Raw genomic sequence first — 20482 nt, forward strand, 5'->3', positions numbered from 1 at the left:
AAGTATTAGAAATACATATATATATACATATATATATATATATATATATATATATATATATGTGTGTGATGTGTGTGTGTGTGTTGTGTGTGTATGAAAAGTAATCAACATACAGTCACTTGTGGAACAGAATAAATTTCAGCTCATATCGAAATCGACACCCAGGTCTCTTCAGTTGAAAGTTGTTGGCGCCCTTGGGATGACCGGGTGCGATCGACGTGAGTCAGAAATTTATTTATGTGTATACAGTATATATGCATGTGCGTGTTTTTGTTTTGAGAAGTAACCGTTCATTGTAAATCGTTATATGAACGTGCAAATTTAGAATATGATTCACCTCTGTAAGCATCTCAGGATATTACCGTTAGAATATATATATATATATATATATATATATATATATATATATATATATATATATATATATATATATATACCATATATATATATATATATATATATATATATATTATAATGATATTTCTTATGTATGTTTTTCTACAAATTTAATGTTTTATATAATTTTGATATTTTTTCTTTTAAATTTCTCATGTGTTGTGAAATGTAATGAGGTGAGTTTGTAGTATGTATGTTTTTATCCCATTTATTATATATTTTCTCTTGTGTTTGTCATGTATTGTCTGTCATAACTCTGATAATAGTGTTTGTTGGAGATGCTAAGTGTCAGATCTTACAAGGATTGCTTTGACTGTGTGATTTTAGGACTAAAATACATTTTGCTGTTAGGATTATGTTTGTACAGCTGGCTCTTGTGGACTCAGGTGTCAACATACTTGCAAAAGTTTACACAGCTGTCAGGTGTTCAACCAGAGTAATTCTCCTCATTTTGCAAAGTCCAAAACCATGTTAAGTTGTCAGCCAATAGGTAAGATGAGGTGACAGACCTAGTTAGTTTGTTTTGACTGGGTGAGGGTATCTGGTTTAGCCTCTGTTTGTACAAGTGTGCATACAGGAAACTCTTGTCAATCAAACAGATGAGAGGACTCAGGCGTATATAGCTCTCTGAGCCAGAGAATAAATCATCTTGTTTTATTTTCCCTCTCCACTTTGTTTATTCCTGTTGGAGAAGGAGAAACTCTGTTTATTCTGTTTTCTCCAAGTGACCCATTTCCAAAAATGCCTAACTGACAACCAGGTTTAATCTCATAGAAGATTTTTAGTAAAACTGATCAGTCAGACTGAGACTCTGTAGAGGTTGGTCTCTCTCTCTCTCTCTCTCTCTCTCTCTCTCTCTCTCTCTCTAATCCCCTCTTCCTTCAGAAGAGAGTAAGATTTGTGGTCACTCTTCCAAACATATAAGTTTTTGGAAACTGTTAATAATATTTAGTGCTCCCTTGGTAGGATCTGACATAAGAAAAGAGTGTTAGCAGTGTAACAGGCCTTAGATAAAAGTGTGTATTGCTGCAGCAAAAGAGTTGTGTAAAAGTGTTCAGAAACTTGTATAAGGTAAAATGGTTTTTTACTTATTGTTTACCATGGTAAAAAGGTACAGGCTTTAAAGAGATTTTGCCTCGGTGAAATTATTGTTGATAAACCTTTTGTGCAATTTTGTATGTTCTTGTTTTTAATTTTTTTTTGTGTGTGCATTCTTGTGTTTACAATTTCATGGTTTTACCCAAACTTTTATGTTGGTGATTTAACATTTATTATTTAGCATTTTATATGTGTTGATACTTTAACACTGCATACGTGATTTGATTTTCATTTGTTAAGATTTCTTTTTCAAATCTGGAGTAAATCTTAATAGTTTGAATTTTGCTTAGTAATGTAATTTCTTGATAAGTTAAAGTTTTGTGAATTAATCTTGTTTAAGAATTAGCTAAATCTTATGTTGTTTTCAAGTAATGGTAAATTTTTTCAGATTGTGAATTTTGATTATAACTTTTGAAGTTAGAAATAAATTTTTGTATTTAAGGTTTTAAATGAACAGTGTTTCATTTTTAACCACAAGTGACTAGGGTCATTTGTGTATGCACAAGGGAAGTGATAAACGTGTGTTGTTCTCCTTCAGAATTTTTCTTGAAGTGAATTAAGACTAGGGAAACAATTATAGTTGCTGGATGGAGTGATGCCCTTTTTTATCTAGTATATCTCAATACCTCACACATAACTTGATAAACTTAATTTAATTTTCAAGTGATAAGCAACTTTCTAAGGGATCACTGTTACCTTTACAATGTTCAGTTGTAATTTTATTGTTATGAGGGTCCAGGTATCTGGCTGGAAGTGAGGTAAATTGTGGATTTTGTGAATAGTTGTGTAATAACCAGGTACTTAGTAAACTTCGTGACAATATATATTACATATATATATATATATATATATATATATATATATATATATATATATATATATATATATATATATATATATATAATACAATATATATATATATATATATATATATATATATAATTGATTCATGAAGTATGGAATGTGATGAATGTATAAATAATGACAAATGCCACAAAGCATTGAAACAACGGTGTGGTTGCTAGGCCTTTCGACAAACAATAGTGAGTAAAGGACCATGTTCGAAAGGCTTCTCCTTTGTTCACTTTCCTTTCGATATATATATATATATATATATATATATATATATATATATATATAATATGTGTCTGTGTATGTATATATACCTGTATCTGTAAATGCTAGTATAAATGCAGATCAGACTTACCAAGTCAGGAAATTATCAGGAATCCCCAAATTGTCCCACTCTAATGGCGTCCATCGTCCCAGGCTCCAGGTCCACCATGACGGCTCTCGGGACAAATCGCATACCTGCAAATATTTATTGGCATCATATGAGCTTTATTCCCAGATATTCACATCTATATATATATATATATATACATACATATATATATATATATATATATATATATATATATATATATACATATATATATACACATTTATATATATAGTTATAGTATATATACAGTATATATACATAATGTGTGTGTCTGTGTAATGTATTCAATTTGGTCATAATCTGTAATAAATACAATTTTGGTCAAACGTCTGGTAATTTCAAATATTGAGATTATGGGCCAATATCAAATGGCAGCATACTACTGAACTTGTTAAAACACCATTTTTACAGGAATTATTATCTGGTATGTATATGTATCATTTTGATTCCCCAAATTGTCCCATATATTCTTTAATTGATTTTTTGCATTAGTACAATCTCCATCCTCCCAGGCTCCAAAAATAATTAATATAAAGGATAGCACATCATCAGTGTGAAGCAGTGCTGAGGACATAGCTAGAAAGAAGCAATTTGTGTAATTTAAAAATTTTTTTTTTTTTTTTTCGTACTTGATGAGCAATCCTTTATTTTGACTGTGTGATTTTGCAATCATCCGTTTTATTCTTTTGTCATCATGATGTTTGTGGTGTAGAATTGTGAAAAAGTTTAGGAATAAAAAGAGAGGCAAAACGCAGTGATAACGCCCAAAAGCTGTTGTTGTTATCATTGATGATTCAGGATGTTTGCATGAACCATAAGCGGTATATGCCATAAAAACAATTGAGAAGAAAATAATGGCCTGCTTGATTAAGTTATATATATATAAAATATATATAATATGTGCTGTGTGTGTGTGTGATGTGATTTGTGTGTGTGTAATATATGAAGGGAGGGTCTTTACTGATATCTTTATATAGGCTACACATTTTATATATTTTATAGTTATATGTATGTTTTCTATCATGTATGTTAATACCCAGTCCTATATAATACTATATAATATACCAATACTCTGATAGATATCAATACTTAAGTAATTAATATAAAGAAGATAGCACATCATCAGTATAGCTATAATGATAAATGATCATCCTTTATAACAATAATATGTATGTTTTCTGTAATTTTTTATACATTCTCTCTTATATTTGTCGTGTGCTGTGTTGAAATATCAAATCTCAGATCTTAAAAGGGTTAGTTGACTGTGTGATAAGATACATTTCTCTGTGAGAGTCATGTTTGCACAGCTGGGTAGGCTAATGTCTATTCAGGTGTCAGGTGTACAACCAGGGTAACCCCCTTTGTTTCGAAGGGTCCTGCCAAACCACTTATGTTTTCAACTAAAAGGGAGATGAGATGACAGGTTTAGATAATATTTGTTGACCAGGGTGAGGGTAAGAGAAGGTTTGTTTGTGCAAGCGTTCAGACAGGAAATCCCCTGTCAATTATACAACTATGAGAGGACAGGCCAAAGGGCTTATCTGACTCGAGGAAACAGTCCTCCTTAGGAAGATTCCCTTGCTATTTTTTTTTTAATGATTTTTCCTCTTCCGGGAAGAATCCTGGGTTTTTTCCCAAAAATGCCTTACTGGCAACAATGGTTTCTTCTCATAGTAGAATTTTGGAGGCAGGCAGTCCACACAGAGACTCTGTTGAGATTGGTTGCTCTCTCTCTCTCTCTCTCTCTCTCTCTCTCTCTTCCTTCAGAAGAGAGTAAGATTTATAACAGATTTTTGTGGTCATACTATTAACGTATAATTTTTAAGATATGAGTTTTGGTGAAACTGTTAATCTTATAGACGCCATATATAAAGTGTTTTGGGCTGCAGCAAGGGATTTTATAAAAGTGATATAAGCTTGAATAAGGTAAAGTGGATTTTGTATTTTACCATAGTAAAATAAAAGTTCTAAGGAATTTTGCCTTAGTAAATTATTGTTGATAAATATTTTTGCATTTTTTGTGTTCTTGTTTTTGCATTTTTTGTGTGTTCTTGTATTGTGCATTTTCTTGTGTGTTCTTGTATTTACAATTTCATAGTTTTACCCAAAGTTTTGTGTTGGTGATTTAACATTTATTTGCTTAACATTTTACATATTTTTTATACTTTTAACATTGCATACTTGATTTGGTTTACATTTGTTAAGATTTCCTTTTCAAATCTTTAGTAATTCTTAATAGATTGCATTTTGCTTAGTTAACGTAATTTCTTCATAAATAAAAGTTTTGTGAATTAATCTTGTTTAAGAATTAATTAAACCTTGTGTTGTTTTCAAGTAATGGTAAATTTTTCAGATTGTGAATTCTAATTATAAATTTTGAAGTTAAAAAATAAAATTTTGTATTTAAAATTATTAAACACAGTGTTTCATTGGTTGACCACCAGTGAATAGGGTAATTTGTGTGTGCATAAGACAAAGTGATAAACATGTTTTGCTCTCCTTCAGTTTATTATTAAGACCAGGGAAACATTTATAGTTGTTTGATGGAGTGATGCCTTTTTTTTATCTAGTATATTTTAATACCTCACACATAACTTGATAAACTTAAGGGATCACAGTTACCTTTAGAGTGTTCAGTCATAATTTTCTTGTTATGAGGGTTCACGTATCTGGCTGAAGTGAGGTAAATTTTTGGATTTTGTGACTAGTTGTGTGATAACCAGGTACTTGATACACTTCGTGACAATATATATACATATATATACACATACATTTATATATTTGTGTATATATATATATATATATATATATATATATATATATATATATATATATAATATATTAATATGTATATATATAAATACACATTTACACATGTTTATGTATATACATTCATGTATATATATATATATATATATATATATATATATATATATATATATATATATATATATATATATATATATATATATATATATATGCATATGGTGTGTGTATAAATGAAAAAGTGAAACTGTAGCTGTCAATCAACATAGAACAAGGAGCTGAAGGAGACGTCATGACCTATTTATCCGTTTATTATAAAAGCTGACACTTCGAAAATAAAAAAGTGTAAAAACAAGTACTCGGACTGAAGAAATTTACCAAGTATATCATTAAGAATTGAGAGATAAAATGTCTAAAACAGATCGCTACCTTTCAGGAGGGGAACAAGGACTGAGTGACCCCAAACATAAAAGCTCAGACGGGGTAAACTCAAGACAGGTATAGTGTTGTAGAGGTAGTTTGATTGTTTAAGGTCGGAACAAGCTTCTTAATATACAATGGTTTAGCCGTTGCTAATTGATGAGGTGAGGTGCCTCTGAAGAGAATTTCAAAATGCTTAGACTGGATATCCACTTTACACTTTTAGGTATGCTCACGTGCATTAGAATTCAAGTTAAGTCAGCCTAACACCTGTTCTATAACTAACTTCCCAATGACAATCAATTCTCACTTCTAGTAAGCGGCGAGGAGGCCCCACATATTTCCCCACCGTGCTTTTGGGGCAAGTATAGGGGAGATAATGTGGAGCCATCTCGCAGCCTACTAGAAGTGACAATTGATTGTCGTTGGGAAGTTAGTTATAGAAGTGAATAATCAAGGAACGCGTAGCTGGAACTGCTTAGTCCCTCTTTCCCCAGAAACAAAGATGACGAAGCTATTGATTGATTTACAGTGTGACCTAGCGTTGTAACGACGTAGGTGCTCGACAGGGAGGGAACTGACGTGGATTAACCTTTCCGATGTTACGTCATCGAAGACTTTCAATTATTCGTCGAAAGTCGATAAGAAAGGAAGAAGAAGCAGAAGAAGAAGAAGTAGTTTCGTGATACTCTTGAATCTGGTTCTGATTTCGTCGATGAGTTCAGTTGAACCCGCTGGCCTGCTTTTATTATTTGGTTTATTTTTTTCAGGTTCCAAAGCGTTGGGCGTTTTCGGTTTTATTTTTCAGTTCCACTGGACGAGAATTTTGAGGTTTTTTTTTCTCAGAGTCCGACGGGATGGGTAGTTTGAGTTTTACCAGAAGCTGATGACGGGTGGCGAGTGAATAACTTTATTCGGGCTTCATTTTCATGCTGACCTGAGACGAATCTTAGCACGAGTTAAAAAAGCTTTCAAAGCTAATACAAGTAATTGTTTCCTGTACTGCAAAATAAACAAACTTGCTTATTGTTGATGAGTATAATATTCTTAGAAAAAATTCTCAGAATTGTAAGAATTTTGGAGAACGTAGTAGGATGAAAATACCGCGAACTACGTTTGTCCAAGAACATGAGGAATAATGGATTGGAGAACTGACAATCCAGCGTTGCTTGTTTGAAACAACCATCTTAATTATGGATCAGGTAGGTAGGATTACGTAGACATATCTCTTTTTTTTTAAGGAATAATAGTTGCATATAAAATAAACTAATCTTCACTGGAGCAGAGTTAGGTATTTTCAGCGTAAATGTAGATCACGGTGTGAATGCCAGCGGGAAAAAGTATGGAAATTGTCAGTCGTTGTTGCATTGTTTTGAGGCCTTTTATTCCCCACCAGTAATTATCACTTAACAAATATTCTTCTGGATCTAAAATTTAACCTAACCTCACCTACAAGCACCCTACCTAAGAAGAATGGAGGTGGGGTTTGGCCACCAATGAACCCTCACCCAACCCCAAACTCCCAGAACCCTACCTAAGGAGAGTGGGGGTTGACTTTAGCCACCAATGAACCCCGACCCAACCCCAAACTCCCAACCAATGTAACCTCACTTACGATGCAAGTTTAAGGAGGCAGTGAACCCGTGTTCCATAGGAATACCGATCGGTAATTCCCTTATGGGTCCGTACAGTATGGCAATAGACTTACGTTGAGACTTCAGTGAAGGAAGGTATTGTGACTTTCCTGTGTGAAGGCAAAGAAAGGTGTCTTCCATCCCCTTCTTAACAATATTTTTTTGTTTTCTTGAAAGAAAAAAGAGCCCAAGCTGCAGCCAGCTTTGACGATTTAGCACAAGTAGACAAAGGATCGCAGTGATGGACGTAAGCAAATGTCATATGAGCTCCTAAGGCCATACCAGATTTATTCGTTCTTCTTGTTCCTCCTTTCCAGGAATTTCGATTTTTTCTCGTAATCTCTGCGAGACTTGTTTCACTCATCCCCCTCCCATTCTTCGACCTTCTCTTCATTCTTTTCCTTCATCTTCCTCTTTTCGGCAAAAGAATGCGGGCTGATACTGGTTGTCTCCATAAATAATGTAAAAGCCCAGCACCAAGGGAAATGTCAGTTTGCGATCGCGCAGACCAGGTTGGCGTCCGAAGTCTCCTCTGGCCTGGTTCTGAATCGACGACATTTGGTTGAGAGAGAGAGAGAGAGAGAGACAGAGAAAGAGACTTGCCTTTTCAGAAGTATGTCAGATTTTTATTCAGTAATGTGCAATTGCCAACGGTAGAATTGTGGAGTAAAAGGGAAGCGATCTACCTTTATCATACTAGGATTTTATTTTCCTTTTATAATAGAATGCAAAATTACCTCTATTTTTAGGAGTATATTGTAGAAATTTATCGTATGACGATGTCTTGTAAACACAATAGGATAAATATGCAGATACATACAGAGTATGCCACTATGGATTTAACATTTGATGTGGAACGAAGAGCTGAGCTAACCATTGATTGCTTCAAGAAAACAGGTAATCTGTTTTGTCTGAGACGAATATTATCTTTGTGGCAGAACCATGAGAGCAATGGATTTTATTGACATAATCTATTATATATATATAATATATATATATATATATATATATATATATATATATATATATATATATATATATATATATATATATATATATATATATATATATATATATATATATATATATATATAATTTCCCAAGAATCCCAGCCATCAAATGCTTTATTTAAAGCTTGAAAATACAACAGTGCATTTTGGGCACTGCCTGACAAGGAAGGGCGAAAGGAATATAAGCCCCTCCCTTAATCTTTTAATCGCTTTATATCCCTTTCAACTCTCTCATCTTGAATATATGACTGTGGGAGACTTTGCTTTCAGAATCCTGAGACTGGATTAAGAGAGGACAGCCGGCAGGCACACTTGGGACTGAGTCATAGATGACAACCAACCCCAGTCTACCTGTGGGCATCCTCCTGACCCCTGACAAAAAGTCATATAAGGATCTCACCGAAGGAACAAGGGGCCCCACTGCTGGACGTGCAAGACACATCTCCTTGTAGTGGTCTATCTTGTAGGGGCCTCTAATCTTCTTACCAGTGAAGCCCCTGTTCCTTCCGCCGCCATTTTCCCTTGCTGAAGCCACCTCTTCTACAAGGTAAAGTGATCTGTTGCAAAAGTTCTTCCATGTCAGTCACACTGTTTTAATTCTCGAAATCTGCTTCCTATTTCCATTTCTAAGTGCCAGTATTCCCATATCAACCTTGCCTTGTTAGGTTAGTGTTACGTAAATGCCTGTTTAAATAATTAAATAAAATCGTGTGTTCAAGGCTTCTTGGCATCCTCTGTGCTCGCCTTGCCCTTTTGTGTATTTTACTGCGTCCTTACTGGCTTTTAATTCATGAACCTCTCTCTTTACAGAGGGTTGTTAGCAGTGGAACCTCTCTTGACTGTGCCTTGTGTCAGCATCGTCACATCGACGGACTTTCAAGGTTTCCCGTTATAATTAACCTCTCAGGCCTTGCATGCCTGATTAGTCCATTTCATCTTCTGATATTTCATTTCATGTAAATACACGTAATTTTAAACTTACCCTAACGTGTTTACTTACAAATACCTTGTGAGTAGAGCCCTCAGCCCAGATAAAATCCCCCTTTTCCCTTGTTTTTTACGATTTCCTGAATCAACAGCAGTCAGATTTTATACAAAAATAGAGGTAAGTAACGAAATCATTCATTTAGAGTCTACAACTGGCTCATGGTAAGCATTTCCCCAGGTTAAATTGTAAAAATATATATATAATATCTATATATTATACATATTCGTAGTACCAGTGGTTATGGATTCAAGTAAACCATGTTCCAAGGATGCGAAGCTTCTAGTGGTAGGTGAGCCCTCCCTCCTGAGGCCAATGGCATTCATATCGCAAGATCAGTCTGCTTACTGAAAACTGCTACTGCCTTGGTAATACGCAATATACCTGGACAGTGCTGCCTTAGGAAGTGCCAATGGTTTGAGTTACAGGTATTGAACCTCAAGTCAAAGGGGTGCTTAGTGAAGGGTTGTTGTCCCTTAAGAAAATAATACTGTCCCCTAATCTGTGTGCACTGCGATAGTCACCAATATTTTGTACTGATATAGCAATTATTCTGAGAAGGAATTAAATATTAATTCTTGGGTCTTTTAATATGCATTGCTTAGGTACAGATTAGATGAAATGTATGACAACTGCTTCATTTAAGGAGAGAAAGATGGATGGTTTGGCACTTAGTAAGAAAAGTGAAAGGCTAGTTTATGCAAGAATGTAAATTACTTTAACTTTTGGGATAGCTGAAACGTAAAAAGATATGGAAGGGGTGGTGCTTTTATGTCAGACTCTGGGGACAGGTGAAAGAGTACATGTTATTTCAAGGATTATATAAGCAAAATTTAATTTGGGAGGTAAAATAGCTGTAGGAGCGAGTGTATAAAGTCCAGGAATGGAAAAGATGAGAGAATGAGACACTTCTTGAGAGAGTCTACACATGATTCTGGCTGGTTTTGCAGAGCATGAAAGGATTGTTGCAATAGATGATGCGAATGCAAAGTTAGGTGGCAGAGAAAGGGTAAATGAAAGTAACCCGTACAAAATTCCTTGGAAAAAGGCTGGATTATTAGAAATGCATAGTTTCCAAAGAAAAATATAAGTATACTTGAGAAAGAGGAATGGCTGGAGGTATATCTGATAATTATTTGGTTGAGGCTACAGTCAAGATAAATTTGAGGTGATGATCTGGGGGAAATGAGGGTGTAAATGCGTGAGAACAGCATATAATGAGAAAATGTATGAATTATGAGGTGAAATAAGTAAAAGAGGAGGGTTTAAAATGCCAAAGTGGGGTCACACATACAACAGGGAGTATTTAGGACTATAGGAGGGTATGAAGAGGAAATGAAAACAGTGTGTCAGGATGAGGAAAGAAAAGGTTTATACAGGCAAAAAATGAGATTAGATCACTTGAGGTACAGTTGCATGACAGATGAGAAGATCTTGTCATACGGCAATAAGGTTAGGGTTATCAAGAGCAAAGTAAGAGAGAAAAGATGGCAAATAATAAAAATGGAGGGGAGAAAGTAAACAAACTTTTAAGAAGATTAAGTTGTTCTACAGGAAATTAAATGTTATGAGTAAGGTTATAAACAAATGTATATTAGAATAAAAGATAGAAATGCAGAGATGATATCTTCAGAATTGAATTCAGTCCTGAGCCGATGGAGTGAGTATTTTGAAGATGAGTTGAGTATGGAGGATAAGAGAGAGGAAGAGCTGAATGGCACAAAAGTTCAGAGAATAGTTAAGGACATAAGATTGGTAAGAGACCTCTGTTGGTTATGGAAGCCAAGGTGAGAATGTATGGAGGGAGTGTTGAGCCAACTCTCCTTTATAGAATTTAAGTGTGGTTATTAAATGTAAATGAAAAAACTGAAGTTGCTGAGATGAAGTATTAGAGTAGTATAAGTGAGTTAGAATAATTGATAAGTCAAGAAATGTGGAGATACGTGGAAGCAGTCATAAGATAAGCATAGGTGAAAGGATGTATCAGTGTTTTGAGATCATACGGTCATGTGGAAAGAATGGGTGATAATAGATTAATGAAAACCATGTATAACTCAAAAGTGTAAGGGGAAAGGAGGAGAGGAATACCCAGAGATATTGGAAAGAAAGGATCTTAATATTCATGAAGTGCAAGAATGCATGGAAGATTAAGGGTGAATGGTTTACCATGTGTTGTGAGTTTCAATGCATTTTTGATGAGCTTCTTGTGTATGTGTATGAAGTAGCTAATATCGTGGAAGCTTGACAGCAGAGGGAGTTCACCCAAGATTCGCCAGGAAAAGTATGGATGTTGCAATGACCATTGTGCTTTTGGTTCTGGGAATCCTATCCTTCGAAGGTGTAACCATACTGGGTCTCTGGAACTCTTATGGTGCGAGTTTGCTCATCCAGATGTCCCCTCTCCTTAGCTACGACTCGATGCGATCTGCTTACTACCAGATACATAATGCTGATTTCAGTAGAGGCTAATTATTATTATTATTTTTTTTTGGAAAGCGAGCACTAATCGTCTTACCCTACCCTTCCCCGGCCTATGTCTATGAACACGAGGGTATTTTTCACATAGGACTTTCATCCTTTTATGTACTTGAAAGTGAATATGCCCGTGACTGATAGCTTGCTTTTCGGAGAGGCCATCCATATATAGAGGAAATGGATAATTGGTGTAGCATATGTATATACTGTATACAGTCCTTGTATCATATTTTTACCGCAATGAACCTTACACACGTGATCTTACTATAAAAATGACTGAATTATTCAGGAAGACATTCCTGAGTTTATTTTTCAGTTTTACGTACATACCGAAGGGTAGTAGCCTTCGTTCTTTACAGTACAGTTTATGTATAAATGATATTCCAGTCGCTCTTAAGGTCGATACACTGTTGTATTGGTGAAGAATTTCTTGCAACAAGGTTTTTAATATAACTGTTTATCAGAGGATTTGCGAAGAAATCTTGCTTTCACATTTTTACCGTTCAAGCATTAGTATTAAAAAATCGGTCAATAAGCGTCTTTTATATCTGATTTTTAATAGTTGCTTGCAAAAAAAGCACTGATGAATTATACTTCGAAAACAATTCCTACCAGGTTTCATAAATTTCAAAGTTTTGATGGCTTAGTTGAAATGTTTCAAAGGTAATTTTGAAGCGAAATTGAATAATGAAATATTCCTTTACGTTTTGGACTTTGGCGTGAGACTACCAGCACTTTCGAAGATAAAACTTGAGAATTGACAATATGGTAAAAAAAAAAAAAACTCTAGTGCCACTTGCGATATTATAGGACCTCTACCTGCTCTAAAAATATACACGGGTTGCTTTAAATTTTCAATTATACCACCTCAAAATTAGTTCCACGTGCACTTGGGTCAGGAGATTACCATCTATCCAAGTGGTTAATTGTTATAAAAAGTTTCAAGGTAAAAATGAGCTATTCTGTTGAACCCTGGCTGAATGTCCGTAGAATGATGAGAACGTTTTTAAGAAATTTTAGATATTGTTTTTGTTATCTGATCAGAAACGCGTTTAATTTACATAACTAGAGCGAAGTACATTCACACTATATATATATATATATATATATATATATATATATATATAATATATATAGTTTCTAGTATATATATACTGTATTTATTGTGTATATAACTAATTTGCCTCTACGCAATCAATTTTTATCACAAAGACTCCTCAGATAACAATAAATTACAATTGCAATAGGCACCGGCCGTGGTAAAAATGTTTGGTTTCTTTATTGTAATCCATTGTGACAAGCAATCCAGTGTCCGAATCTCACTCATTTCTTTAGCAGAAGAGTTTGTAAGGAAAACGGAACACGGAAATATAACATTTCCAAACATACTTTATACACATTATTGCTGTCTGGTCAGAATGATGATTAAAACAGCTATTACGACCAAGACCGAGACACTAAGAGTGGACACTGTTAATCAATAATAAAAAAATCCAAGTGGATCTTGTTTGTCCTCCCCCACGTAACAGTAGGGGAGACATGATACAGCCAACCACCCCCTACAAAGCAGTTTGTCAGCCCCGGGTGGGGGCGGTGTAGGCAGGGGAACGTGAGGGTAGGGGAAGACATACACCCTCCTCCTGCAAACGTGTTTGTCCACCCCGGGTGGGGCGGGGTAGGTAGGGGATCAGGAGGGTAGGGGAGACAGCAGCGCCTGGTTGCAGCACGCGTATTAAAATAATTCCGCTGCCCCACTCTAGGTCAGTTAATCTCGTAAGGACTTTTCTTATTTCGAGCAGTTCGTAAGCGTGCCGTCGAAGAGCCTTTGGAGAACACGAACCCCCGCCAAGTCTGAGAAGTGTACGCCACCCCCAAAACCCCCACCTCCCCTCCCCCCAACTCAAAATTAGTCATTTTCTAGATGCTGTTCTCTTTCAAAACCTAATCCTAGGGTCACATTTTCGGAAAAGTTGAGACGTAACGTTTTGCATATCTTGCTAACTCGCAGACATAACAGTCCGTACTAAGAGCATTACCGCCTTGTCGCTGGTCATAAATTGTAATTTTTGAGTGTTGATAATGGCATCTCTTTGTTTGTGTCGTGACTTCGCCCTGTTTTGTGTTTAGAACTGCGAGGAATGTATTGGTGAATAAGCGGCTAATTCCTGGTACCCGATTGATGTTTCGCGTCATCCGGTGTCCTTGAGACGTTCTTGATTTTTTTTCTTTCCTTTGTGCTCGCTCTTTCTCTACACCACCTCCATCATTCTTTTCTGCTCGTCTCTTGCTCTCTCTTACAAACACCCACATGCTCTCTCTCTCTCTCTCTCTCTCTCTCTCTCTCTCTCTCTCTCTCTCTCTCTCTCTCTCTTTGCGTGTGTAGTTATACCATTCATGAACGTTCCATTCTCGATTTACAAAGGGCATTAGAGGGTTGTATTATAATGGATTCCAGTGTTATGATCTCTCTCTCTCTCTCTCTCTCTCTCTCTCTCTCTCTCTCTCAATGTTTTGATTCCATCCAAATTTATGGAGAATCAAACTCAAAACCTGGTTTTCAAGTCTCCACATTTACCTTGTAGCAAATATTTCTCATAATCACCATTGCCTCCAGCGCCGCATGAAGCGGAGGGGGGGCCTTTGGAAAATTCCTCCAATCGTGTCTTTCATGTGCTTTATCTTCCACAAATCTCCACTCATTTCAACCCTCCCTTTTCATAGAAGGGAAGCTTCGTATCTAAAATGGTTCGTATCCAGAAAAGTTTTGGGTCTTCCAACTCTAGAACTGGATATTCCACAGCGTATAACAAGTCCAAGCCATCTTCATTTTCCCTTTCGTCATTATCTCATCCGCATGTGGAACTCCCCTCATTTCCATTATGGTATCATTTCAAAACTTCTTTAGAAATATTTTCATTGTCATGTCTGCCTAGCAACACAGATCTTACTTTATAGCAACACAGATCTTACTTTATAGCAATACAGATCTTACTTGACTCATGTATGATCTTTCACTAAATTCTATATCACTGCTCTTAAATTTTAAATACAGATCTTCAGTTAACTCTTTCTTTCACCTAATGCTATCACTGTTCTCTTTAAAAAACTGAAGCTGCCGTTTGTTTTACGTAGATTTAAACTGAGCACCGTTTCTCTAGATGTGTGATGTATTCTGTTTACCAAGCATTGTAAATCTTGCTGTTTTGCTAACTGAATCAGCAGTGTCTGCATATTGTAAGTCTGCCATGTTCCTATCGTTAATCCACTTCTCTACTATTTTCCACCAGCTTTTTCTTTATATATTCTATGAGAAGGCCAAACAGCAAGGGTGAAATAACATTCTCTTGTAGCACCACCTTACTTATGTAAAAATCTCTTTAAACGACTCATCAACATTAAATCTGCAATTGCTTCGTCTATATGGTTAATTTTAAAGACCGTCCTTAATTTAGGCCTTCTGATGGCAAAAGCTATCATAAGAAAATTTTTAAATTCCATGCTAAGCACTATATGTCATGACTCCAGCATCTGATGTGAGCAACGCCTACAGTGTGCCCTGCTCTGTTAAAAGTCCCCTGCAGCATCCCTTTGACTCCAGCTGCAAGGTTTCCGTTCTTTTACCTTTCATTCTTTTTATTTGTTTTTTTTTTTTTTACCTATAGCTGTCCTTTGCCGTCATCTTCACCAGTTATTTACTTATTACCATTTTTATTATTACTCATTTACGTGAAAATAGAGGAAGCCGGGGGGAAAAAAGTATACCTTAGCTTAACCTGACCACTGAGCTGATTAACAGCTCTCCTAGGGCTGGCTCGAAGGATTAGATTTATTTTACGTGGTTAAGACGCAACTGGTTACCTAGCAACGGGACCTACAGCTTATTGTGGAATCCGAACCACATTATGATGAAAAATGAATTTCTATTACCAGAAATAAATTCCTCTAATTCTTCATTGGCCGGCCGGAGAGTCGAACGCTGGGCCAACAGCGTGCTATAAAGCCGAGAGCTCTACCCACCCTTCCAATGAAGAACTAAGGAAATAACCAAATCTGTAGGGCAGCCATGCAAAAGCAGAAATGTAACATAAATGGCTCAGTCTGCTACAACATTTTGTTGTTTTCGTAGATCCGGAGAGTTCTAAACGACCAGCTTTTTTGACGCAATATTTTGTTGTCAATAATTCATCAACCAAACGCAACCTCTTACTCGGTTGATGTCCACCGACGCTTTGTTGTGAAAACGCCACTTCCAACACCTGCAACCTTCATTTCCCACACCCACACCACTATCCTGGTTTCATCAGCCAATCAACTATCCCCCCGGCCATTTTCGCACCACCTGCTTATTCCCACACCTAAGATTAACATAAGTGGCCCCTTCCCCGCTATGATCCCTTCTTAATGTCCAAGGAGGTTGATTTCTGTGAGTTTGTTCTGTCTCTCTGTCTGTCTGTCTGTTAGGAAGAACAAAATTAATGATAGATTAGACATGAGCGTGGATCAGGATAAAGACTATTGTTCGGCAGGAAGTAAGAATCTTTTTGTCTGCGTCTATTTCTTTGAGAAATTGGTCAGTTCACAACATCAGTTGCTTTAATTTTAAAACTCTGCTAGTATTTTGGTACGTACGAGTACACTCGCACATGCAAACATTTCATCATACGACATATCTCACCAAGAAAGCAGGCGATCTGCTAGGCAAGCTGCGCAATATCATTCTAAAAGTATGCATCATTTTGCTTTAAAATGTTTTCTTCAGTATTGCCCTCAAATCAGAAACGCCCAGCAGTGAATGACAGCAGTTTTGCTGTTGTTAATTATTTCTCGTTTAAAAAAATAGTTTTAATAATAAATAAAGGAGGAATTGCAGAATTTCCCGCTATTTCACGATTCAGGCAGAATTTATGGAATTGGCATGGTAATAACAATAAAAACAAGTAAAAAATGCGCCGAAATTTCTTCGGCGCAATCGAGTGTTCTGTACAGCGTATAATGCTGTATGAAACTTTCAGCCACGGCCAGTTGGTGGCCTTTGTTGTTGGTACCCATAGCTGTGCCAGAAGGATGATTATGGTTAACTTTAAGCTTCAATAAAATTTTAGAAACTACTGAGGCTAGGGGGCTGCAATTTTGTATGTTTGACGATTGGAGGCTGGATGACCAACATACCAATTTGCAGCCCTCTAACCTCAGTAGTTTTTAAGATCTGAGGGCGGAGAGAAAAAGTGCGGACGGACAGACAAAGCCGTCACAATAGTTTTCTTTTACAGAAAACTAAAAGAACAACGACAACTCTTGTCAGAAATACATTACTGCAATTTGCAGTGCGTTGCTCTGTCAATAGACGGCGCATTATAAGCCACCCACAATTTGCTGACGTGATTCAAGGTACTTCCGCCATGACTGTTATGTAAGTTTTGGGTCGATATATTAATATTTTCAAATAGACATCAATAGTGAGGGGGGATTTATAGTTAGCAAACATATCAAGTACGTTTGCTGTTCTTGTGATCTGTGGGATAATTTAGTTTTTCCATGCTTTATTGTTAATATTTTCATTATTACCATTTGTTTACTCATATTTCCATAATTATCATGATTGCTACGAACTGCAGTAATACTGTCATCACCGATGCTGCCATTACCCGACGAAAGCAAGGCGAATAATTTAATTTGGCAACCTTCTCGAGATTTCTGACTTTTTATTGCCAGAAGGAATCGCGTCACCCATTAAAAGAGGAAAGGATTTGGATGACTTGAATGCTGCACAGCTGCTTGCATCAAATTTGTGGTATCATTTTCATGCTGATGAATTATAATGGTCATTCTCTAGTAATTAAGTTGACCAAGTTGACTTTGAAATGCCAAAGGCAGGGTCTTGAAATTGAAGCCAGTGGATTATATATAGGGCTAACTAATGGGAACCGGTGGTCAGACACCCAATTACTGATTTTAGAGCCCAGGAAGTGACAGAAGGTTAGTAGTCGAGTCCAGACTTCATTCGTAATGTCAGTTTACGGCTCTTGTTCTTATTGCTGTTATTTGTCTCCGTTATCATTACTGTTGTTTGTTTTCATATGATTGTTTTTAACACTGAATGAAGATTATCAATATAACCGCACTTTCTCAGCTTTGGTCTCCATCCCGTCATTCCTGATCCTCCTCCATCTGTTTAGAACTGAGAATTTCCCAGGTGACTCAACTGAGCACCTGCCCGGGCATTGTCAGGTGACAACCTGGAATCGATTCCCATTTGCTTGATCTGTGGCTGCCGCATTTCTGACCTTTGGAGGCACTAGCCGTTTGGAATTCCTTGGTGTTGCTTCTCATATCTGAATTTTTTAGTGGTGCTTCTTTCAGTTGATTTTTGTGTGTGGCGCTCTTTTTATCTGAATTTTTTATTGGTATTTATTCTGTCAGAATATATTCAGTAGTGCTTCTCGTATTTGAAGTTTATAGCGGTTCTTATCTTTCCTAAGTGATTTCTTGTTAGTGGTGCTTCTCGTGATGATGCTAGTATTGCATTTTTAGTGGTGCTTCTCTTTTATTTTTTTACACATCTCGTACTGTAAATTTTTGCGGTGGTGGTTCTCGTATTTTTTTAGTGTTGTTCCTGATGTTGAGTATCATCTGTTTTACATATACAGATAAGTAAAATCAGAATAAAAAGTAAATATTTGATAAATAGCACTGCTGAAAATTTGTATATTCCTCATGGCAAGCGGCTATGTCAGGGATTATTAATAACAATTAGGAAATTTTGTTAATACTGGATCGTTTTAATTGTTAATATTATTAATAATAGCATGGAAATAACAATAGGTTACAGTTGTTAAGATTTCTTAATAATTATAATAGAAGTAACTGACGTAACGGAGCGTCCACCGGTTATGAAAGGTTTTGAACAGCTGTCCGATAGTGCCTGCAAATCATCTACTCATCAGAATAATGTCGGATTATTTTTGTAAAGAAGGAAGAGTCTAATAATTAAGAAGTTCATCAGATTTTAATAGATATTGTGCTTTTTTATATTAATCTCAGATACAGTTAGAGAAGCTATCTAAGTGAAACAGAAGTCCTCCCGAAGCTTTAAACATATGTAAAAGTTTGTTGAAATTATTTGAGCAGAGCTGTCACTGCAATCATGTTCATACCGACAGAGGAAAAAGGAACAGACTGAAACCCTTCAACTTTCAGCTGACGAATAGATAGACAATAGAAATGAAAGGTAAATTAGTCCCATTAAAATAGAAATGTTCAGGTAAATGGACAGACGGAAGAAAGTAAGGTCAATTAAGGAAAATGCCAAAAATTAAAAAAATGGATGTTGATTACATAAAACCCGAGATTACGAATATGAGAAACTAACTGTTGACGAAAAACTAAAGATTAATAAAATTACTCAGGCGAAAGAGGTGCTAAGCCATAAATGAGGTCAATTAGTGAAAATGTCCAAAATAAAAAAATGAGTTGACTTACAAGAAAACCCGAGGTTACGAATATAAGAAAATTAGAACTGACGAGCAGATAAAAATGTAGATCAAATCACGCAGACCATGAAAGCGCTAAACCATAAAAAGCCTGAGAAGAAGGAGAAAAGGAAAGCGTACCTGTTGCTTCGTTGTAATAGACACTAATTCTCTCCAGCTGGATCTCGTGCGTGCCTTGGTACAGCCCTTGTTTGTTTAGGCCGTGTTCGTCGCTTATCACTTCCCAGAACTGTTGAGGGGAAAATAAGATTCTGTTTAGTACACAGAGCATGTGCCATTTCTACATACACATATATATGTATATATATATTATATATATATATATATATATATATTATATATATATATATATATATATATTATATATATCTATATATATAAATATACATATATATATACTATATATATATATATCTAATATATAGATATATATAATATATATATATATGAATTATTTTTATATAAAGCTAGTTTTTTAACGTAGGCGGCAAATGTTTCCATTTTTCAACAAGAGCATTCAGAGATTGAAAACCTCTGCCAAGGTTAGCAAGGCGCCCCTAAAACATCCCTTTGCCTCCAAGATACCTTCCTGGCTGACCAAAATCTTTCATCTCTGGTCCTGACTGAACTTGAGCAAGAAAAAAATGGGGGGGGAGGGAAAACATGTTTCAACTCTGAAGGGAGGGACAGGTTCTCAACGGATAGGAGATAGTAAGAGTCAAGGAAAACGAAAGAAAGAGGAGAACTCCAAAGCATCTCTGTAGGAAGAAAGAATCAGTCGCTGGATAATAAAGAGATAGATAGATATCAATAGAAGTTGGGAAGATGAGCGGAGAGAATCAGCCCTTCAGAACTGAATGCAGTATATCAGCTACGTGCAGTGCATTGAGTATTGACGTCAATAATGACGTTTATGTGACTCATTTCCTCATACGGGCGACGTCATCGCTTTGAAATCTGACCATTCGATAAAGTGCTCTCGA

The 20482-nt window shown here is 35.9% G+C and overlaps 1 protein-coding gene and 1 pseudogene across 4 annotated transcripts in view; one reads left to right on the forward strand and one right to left on the reverse strand.

Annotated features, from left to right (window-relative positions):
- Positions 1–20482, forward strand: part of LOC136836441 (cilia- and flagella-associated protein 418-like) — a 192980-nt gene that overhangs the window by 27132 nt on the left and 145366 nt on the right. The window lies entirely within an intron of this gene.
- LOC136836671 (tubulin beta chain-like) overlaps positions 1–20482 on the reverse strand; it is a 54696-nt pseudogene that overhangs the window by 11674 nt on the left and 22540 nt on the right.

The sequence above is a fragment of the Macrobrachium rosenbergii genome, chromosome 56 (assembly GCF_040412425.1).
Source record: "Macrobrachium rosenbergii isolate ZJJX-2024 chromosome 56, ASM4041242v1, whole genome shotgun sequence".
Classification (NCBI taxonomy): Eukaryota; Metazoa; Arthropoda; class Malacostraca; order Decapoda; family Palaemonidae; genus Macrobrachium; species Macrobrachium rosenbergii.